We start from the raw sequence: 8,364 nt of genomic DNA on the forward strand, positions 1-8,364 counted from the left end.
AGAGACCGCTCGGCTAATCCCGCGCGGCTAAAATAAAAGAAAAGAAAACTGAAAAGATGAAAAACGAAAATTGTAAGATGTGCAACCTATATTACAACATCAGATAACAGGTCTATAATTTGGCAATAAATAAATAAAAATGTCGAAAGGAATAGGCACTGCGGCGGCTATAGCCGTTCTGAAATGCGTTAAATGTATTTGCAATTGCGAATATGGACGACCATCAGCTGTAGAATGGAATGACGACAGTGAAAATCTTTGCCAGTCGGGGATTCGAACCCGGATTTCCCGCATATCGTGAGCGGTCGCCTTACCATTGTGTGTGTGTATGTTTGTGTGTTCGTTGTATTTGGTCGTGGCGGAGTTCACATGACATCCATTGAAGTTCGTTGTTGATCTTTTCACTCAGGTTTTTTTTTTTTTTTTTTTTTTTTTTTTAATGTCGTCCACCATGTGTCTACAACCTGTACGCATACATCTTTTATGTATGGGAGACATTTTACTTGCATGCATGTCCGAAGAAACATTGCGTCCTAATTCAGAGTAATACAGACATGGCAATATAGAATTTATCCGCCGACACCGGGCAAGCGAATTACATATAAAATGTGAACCCTGTACATAATGGATGCACGGCTAGAGGCTGTAGACACATGGTTGAAGACATATCGATGCTTCGACGTGGCCGTGGGTCGTGCTCGGATGGCCAAATTGTAAGGCGACCGCTCGCGATAAGCGGGAAACCCGGTTTCGGGTCCCCGTCTGGCACAGATTTTCACTGTCGCCCATATTCGCAATTGCGAATACATTTAATGTATTAAATTGCGTTGTGTCTCGAGCAAGGGGTTGGAGAACAAACACCGCGAGAGGCTGCCACCACAATGGCACAGTCACTCGCGTGGCGTCTCTCAGATCCCGGCAGCAGCCTCCAGACGGTTCTCACAAACCCTGATCTCTCCCTGCTTCCGCATCACTTCCTTCAGCGCCTTATATACGTCCGCCGATAGTGTGGACAGCCGCCAACAGAGAGTGCTGTCACACACGAACCACACTGCTTTCACCTTGTACTGAAACTCCATAGAAACCCTCCCAGCCCGCATCACGTGGTCGTGCGGTAGTGTTCTCGCTTCCCACGCCCGGGTTCCCGGGTTCGATTCCCGGCGGGGTTAGGGATTTTCTCTGCCTCGTGATGGCTGGGTGTTGTGTGATGTCCTTAGGTTAGTTAGGTTTAAGTAGTTCTAAGTTCTAGGGGACTGATGACCATAGATGTTAAGTCCCATAGTGCTCAGAGCCATTTGAACCATTTGAAACCCTCCCATTGGCAAGCACCAAAACACAATACACAACGGGTATTGAGGCAGTTACGAACCAGCAGTTAGACAGTTCCATTGAGTGCTTGCAATCGGCTTATACAGTATTCTGAAGACTACTTTCCCACTCAGCAGTCGCTGTTTACGAGCAACTGGGGTCATTAACAAAATGGTTCAAATGGCTCTGAGCACTATGAGACTTAACATCTGAGGTCATCAGTCCCCTAGAACTTAGAACTGCTTAAACCTAACTAACCTAAGGATATCACACACATCCATGCCCGAGGCAGGAATCGAACCTGCGACCGTAGCAGTCACGCGGTTCCGGACTGAACCGCTTAGAACCGCTCGGCCATCGCGGCCAGTTGGTCATTAACAGTGTGTCCACACACTACTGTTAGTTATAGTGACAATCATAGACTGACGAGAGACAGCAAAGTTACTTGGATTTCATTGTCTTAGGCTTAGGACATCAAATGTCACACATCAGATTTTAACAAAGTTAAACAGCATTTTATAACATACTGTTGATAAATATTATTTACTATTTCGTATTGTATTGCTATATTTATGTTGTAGTGCGCCCTATCATACAAGTGGTTAATTATCAAGTGTGGAATCGACCACCTGTAAAAATTATAGTTGAGAAACTCTCTTGTGCTGTCTCGCCAGGCCACAACAACAGTTGTCCTGTTGACTCAGTGGTACTCCGTCCGCCCCTGGTATCTGAGTGGTCAGCGCGACGGAATGTCATGCCTAACGGCCCGGGTTCGATTCCCGGCTGGGTCGGGGATTTTCTCCGCTCAGGGACTGGGTGTTTTGTTGTCCTTATCATCATTTAATCCCCATCGACACCCAAGTCGCCGAAGTGGCGTCAACTCGAAAGATTTGCACCAGGCGAACCGTCTACCCGACGGGAGGACCCAGCCACACGGCTTTTTTAGTGGTGCTCCAGACCTCGTTACACGTCTTGCTACAACCAATCCCACATCGTCACTCCAGGTACGTGATACTACTGTACTATTCTGCACGACCGAGCGAACAGTGTGTCTGTCCTATGGGGCGATAGTCGCGTAAGGTCAGCAAGATCCTGCGTATCTTTCAGTATGGTCCTTAGTAACTCACCGATTCCACATTCGCCAGGCAGTAACGTGACTCCGACCAACGTGAGGAACAGCTCTGCGGAACTATAAACCGCAGTCTCAACTCTGTTTGTCAAACATGTCTGATCTCCTCGAAACGACAATCTGCGCGTTCAAGTGCATGTAGTAGGTTGCAGAAGTTACTCGGAGGTGATTGAAGCAGCTTTTGTTCTACAGCATTAGTTTTATTGCTTTAACCGGTTTTCGGCTTACAAGCCCATCTTCAGACATTTACTGAGTATTGACACCAAGGAAGTTACAATATTTGAAGATGGCCTTGTAAGCCGAAAACCGGTTAACACAATAAAACTAATACTGTAGAACAAAAGCAAACTAGTGCTTTTCACTTGTTATAACGTTGTTCTGTCAAAAACCGACGGAAGGCTCAGTTAACAATGTTTGAAAACTTTGTGAAGACAGAGATGTTAACAAAACTACTTCAGTATGCATCACGCGACTACTTCTACTGGCAAGTGGTACACATTTTATTTGTTGTTTAGCCGGATGTATAACGAGCGATCAAAAAGTTCGTTTGAGGGCGTTGCTGCAGCGTATTTGCAACGTAACGCGACTCCGAAGCGCGTATGTAAGCACCGACATGTAGGGAAGGGATTAGTGTGGCATTCATCTCTTTCAGACGAGCGTGCTGTAAATGCGGAAATGTGAACTAAATGGTAACGCTGTTACCAAATCCGTCCAAATGCGACTAACTTGGAGTTATTCTTTTCTTGGCTGCCGATGGATAAACGTGGGCAGACGTTCATCGGAGAATGAAGAATACGCATGAGGCAGCATGTCTGTCGAAAACCACTGTTGTGAACATGGAGTGCTGCTGCTTCGTGATAACGCAAGTCCCATACTGCAGGTGTCGTAACGCGAAAGTTACACCAACTCAAGTGGGAGGCACCCGAGCGACCCCCCCCCCCCCCTCCCTCCCCACCTATAGTTCTGATCTCTATCTCTCCCCATACGATTACCACGCTTTCGACTTGAAGGGTCGACGATTCCTGTCGGATGAAGATGTGCAGCAACGAGTTGGGGACTTCTTCACGCAACAGGATACGGTGTTTTAGCTGAAGGGTACCTTCAACTTGCTGCATCGGTGGGATGAGTGCCTCAGTACTCGCGGCGTTTTCGCCCCACTGGCGTACTGTTTCTGGACTGCACGGCCTTCGAAAACAAACTTTTTGATCGCCCCTTATCCCTCCCGATATTGTTTGACCTTAATCTTAAAACAAGTTTGCCAACGGCCTTGCCGCAGTGGTAACACCGGTTCCCATCAGATTACCGAAGTTAAGCGCTGTCGGGCTGGGCTAGCACTTGGATGAGTGAACATCCGGTCTGCCGGGCGCTGTTGGCAAGCGAGGTGCACTCAGCCGTTGTGAGGCTAACTGAGGAGCTACTTGATTGAGAAGTTGCGGCTCCAGTCACGGAAACTGACATACGGCCGGGAGACCGGTGTGCTGACCACATGCCCCGCCATATCCGCATCCAGTGACGCGTATGGGCTGAGGATGACACGGCAGCCGGTCGATGCTCCTTAGGGCCTTCATGGTCTGTTCGGGAGTAGTTTTAAAACAAGTTTCGAAAGCTAACTCATTAACGTACATAAGTTATGTCGCATCTGGTGTTGACAAATTCGAGTTCTGGAGGCGGAAAGAACGTTCGTCTCCAGCGTATAATAAGGAAAGCGAGCGTTAATGGTCATGGAAAGTTCTTTATCGCCAAAGCACCAACATCCTCCGTTAAATTGCGAAACACTTCATTGTGTCACATGAATTGCGTGCGTGTGCTACTGTAGAAACAAGCTATTTGCGTAGGTACGTCAGGGCACTGAGATTCAGCGTCTGTCTTCATTTCATTCTGTAACACAGTTGTGGACAAACATTCATTACACAGTTGTTGATGTAATATACATTTACATTGTTATGACTTGATACGATGTCGTACCAGGCAGAAAACGGGCAAACTACATCCATTAGGACGCTGTGAGGCAATGCAAGAGCCTCACAATACTTACTGCCTGAATATAAGCCTGAACTTGAGTTTTTTAACTAAGTCTCTGCTACTGCTCTCCAAAGTAAATTGTGGAAACTACGAGTTGCTGTAATTAAGATAGTAAATTATGATATTGTAGCACTCCATCTCTCCTCTTTCCAGGCATGGGCTAAGTCTACTCCAGTTTCACCAACTTGTCATTCTGGCCGCTCATATTCTCCTGGAATACTTAGCTGTGCCTTGGGGTCCTGGTCTCCGTATTATATTCAGTGAAATATTTGTTTTACTAGGAAAAAGATGTTTCACCTACTCGTTTAGCATTACTCGCAGCGCGCTAGCTGTCGGGAGAGGAAGATTAGCAAAATCCGGACCGAACATGCGCACCAGATTAACGACCGTGCCTGATGCACTGGCGAGTATGAGTATGGATTTACGCTCGTTCAGGCAAATACTGGACTAAGTCGCAATGTCTGCATCATAAAATACGATACACCAACAATTGAAGTGCGATCACATACATAATAAAAGTTACATATTCAGAGACAGGTGGAGCACACAACGTCTCCGCGTTAGGTAAGGTAACTGCACTGGCAGGATGGGTATCCGGCAGCAAATTTTCAGAGATAAGGGAAAAGAATGTGTGCTTACGACCGAAGAGGACACTGCAACTAAACTGATGGAACCAAAACAAAGAGTGCGGCAGCAAACACGAAGCTTCCGACTCGTCCCACAATATTAATTTTCTTATAAAATCAGGTCTCGTTGTCGACAGTATACAGTGTTAAGACGCAAAGAAATTGATGACATTAGCTGCCAGTGGGCACTGATTCAAATCAACGGGGTAGTTGAAAATTTGTGCTCGACTGGGATTCGAAGCCTAGGTATCTTACCTACTAGGCAGATGGCTTACCACTCCATCCGGAAACAGTGGTCATCCTCCACTGCACGAAATACCCTAGCACGCCTCCCGTCAGACTCAAATTCTCAACTTATCCACACACAGCTGATCCCCCTTGCCCATTATCCTCATTACTCCCGGCATTTTGCCGATTCCCGTAGGAGTTTAAGCGTGGTGTGCAACCGAATTCAAGAGACAATTGGTCGTCCTTGCCTTAATGACGTATGTGGTGTCTGCTCTTTCGAACTTGTCCAATAACAGACAAGGGGCACTACATCAGTGGTATGTGGATAAGATGAAAGTTTGTGTCTCACGGGAGGCGTGCTAGTGTAGTTCGTGCAGTTTCGATGACCACTGTGTCTGGATCGTTCAGTGGTCGCCGGCACGGTAGCTCAGCACGTTCGGTCACAGGGTCAGCTGCCCTCTGAAGAAAAAAAAACTCAGTGAATGAATCAACGGTGAACTTGAACAGGTGTCATGGGACGTACGTCCCGAACAAATGCAACGAACAATAACGAAGAAAATGAGATTTAAAAAAGAAGTGGTCAGCGCATCTGTCTACTAAGCAGGAGACCTGGGTTTGATTCCTGGTCCGGCACAAATTTTCAGCTTTTCCCATTGATTTAAATCAGTTCCCACATGCATCTGAAGTCATTAACTCCTTTGTGACTTAATTCATAGTGGCTGCAGAAGCACGTTAGTGTCTGTTCTTTTGGACATGTTCGAAAGAACAGACACCACATGTATAATATACAGCTTGTTGGTACCCTGCATCGACTACACACAACAACACGATGGAGAGAATCTGCTGTAAATTTGACATGACTGCGTAACAAGAACTGGTAAACTGTGCATCAGTGTCTGTATAAAGATTTCAGCTTAAATCTCTGAATTCTAAATCACTGATAAATCCTTGTCATGCTCGAAAAGCGTTGTTGCTACGCAAATAAAGCTGTTAGAATGGTTTGATGCCGGCCGGTGTAGCCGAGCGGTTCTAGGCGCTTCGGTCTGGAACCGCGCGACCGCTACGGTCGCAGGTTCGAATCCTGCCTCGGGCATGGATGTGTGTGATGTCCTTAGGTTAGTTAGGTTTAAGTAGTTCTAAGTTCTAGGGGACTGATGACCTCAGATGTTGAGTCCCATAGTGCTCAGAGCCATTTGAATGGTTTGCGATGTACGAGAGAAAATATGCAGAAAGAAAATTCATTAATTTTTCTTTTTAAAAAGCTTGTTCCGAGAGCCCGAACAATTGCGACTCAGTTTTTATTAATGAAAGAAGGAACTGTCTGTTAGCCTCCAACACTATCGCAAAGTATCCTCTTTGGAGTCGCACAAGCGGCAGTTGCGCCTACATTGATCCATAAAAGCATATCACAGAGCTATTTCTGCATATTGCGAGTACATAAATGAACTCTGGGGGCGGCGCTCTTTTCAGACTGTGGGTCATTGTTTGAGGCATCAGAGCACATTATGCCAACGTGTCGGAGCGAAGTTATTGCTTTGTGTGACTGCGACTGGAGAAAGGCAATAAGAGCGCCATCCGTCATCCTAATGGGAGACACTTTTGCTGCGGGGAATATTAAGCAGTCCTCTCGCAACAATGCTTCCGTTATTAATTCTATTAGCAGCATTAAAATTCAGGGGCGACGCTCGATACGGCTAGGGGATCGTACGGGAGAGGAGTCAACACGTGGCCGGCGACAGCACCGTGTCTGTGCGACTCGCTGAACGAACTTCAGGGTGCTGAGGAAACGCGCAGCAATCAGGCGCTAATAATCTGTTTGTTCCAAATCTAGATGTCAACTGCTGTGTGGCTTTCATCAGTGCTAAAACATATAAAAATGCATTAAAATAAGACACATGCATGAACCATAACATGTAGTTGTATCAGCTTCGTACAAGAGCAGACGATAAAGCAACGTACTAGTTAGATGTAAGTCAAATCACCATTATTGCTCCTCTATACAAATAGCTCCTACTAGAATATCCATGACAGTATTTCAGTTCACACTGATGCCGTTGTTTACAAATGAACGCCATAATGGTGTGCAAAGCATTCTATACGTATGTTTTGATTCGTGCTTGTCTTTTGTTGTCATGTATTCCTATATATCATTAGCACTAATGATAGCCTCACAGTGGTTGAAATCTAGATCTGCAATAAACAGAACATTAGCGATTGATTGCTATACATTTTCTCAACCGTAAATAAATATCGTAGAAGAACATATTCGTTCCTTAATGAATTGAAACTAATAAAACTTCCGGCAGCGAGCCCATATGACAGTATATGGACAAATCATGATTCTGCATCCACATCTATACTTCGCAAGGAATTCTGCGGTTTGCCGTGAAGGCTATTTTCCGCAATGCTTTTATTTGTCTTCTTACCTGCTCTATTTGCAAATGGTGCCCTGGAAGAAGATATGAGCTCTTTTCTCTCTGGTCCCCAGTCATGAACGTTTACCGACATTTATAAAGAGGTAAGATCTTGCCTCACTCTTTATGAACCTTCCCTTCTCGAAATTTCAACAGGAAACCTTGTAAGATGTGTGTGTGAATTCCTAAGGGACCAAACTGTTGAGGTTATCGGACCTAGATTTACACATGTCTTAAACTTACTTATGCTTAGGAAAACACACACACCCATGCCCGAGGGAGGACTCGAACCTCCGGCGGGAGGGGCCGCGCATTCCGTGACATAGCGCCTCAAACAGCGCGGCTACTCCGCGCGGCTCCTTGTAACGAGCTACAGGATGGGTGTAACTCTGAATTTATATCCTGGCCTAGTGTAATGACAATATTTACGAAACATTTGCTACCTGAAACTAATTAAACATGCCGTCCGACAAACAAACAGATCATGGTGGGATATGTACGTGCCGGCCGCGGTGGCCGAACGGTTCTAGGCGCTTCAGTCCGGAACCGCACGACTGCTACGGTCGCAGGTTCGAATCCTCCCTCGGGCATGGATGTGTGTGATGTCCTTAGGTTAGTTAGCTTTAAGTAGTTCTAA

The 8,364-nt window shown here is 45.9% G+C and overlaps 1 pseudogene; it reads left to right on the forward strand.

Moving 5' to 3' along the window:
- Positions 1–3,694: 3,694 nt before the first annotated feature.
- On the forward strand, positions 3,695–3,812 carry LOC124796894 (annotated as a pseudogene).
- Positions 3,813–8,364: the final 4,552 nt, after the last annotated feature.

Source organism: Schistocerca piceifrons, chromosome 4 (genome assembly GCF_021461385.2).
Source record: "Schistocerca piceifrons isolate TAMUIC-IGC-003096 chromosome 4, iqSchPice1.1, whole genome shotgun sequence".
NCBI classification, from domain to species: domain Eukaryota; kingdom Metazoa; phylum Arthropoda; class Insecta; order Orthoptera; family Acrididae; genus Schistocerca; species Schistocerca piceifrons.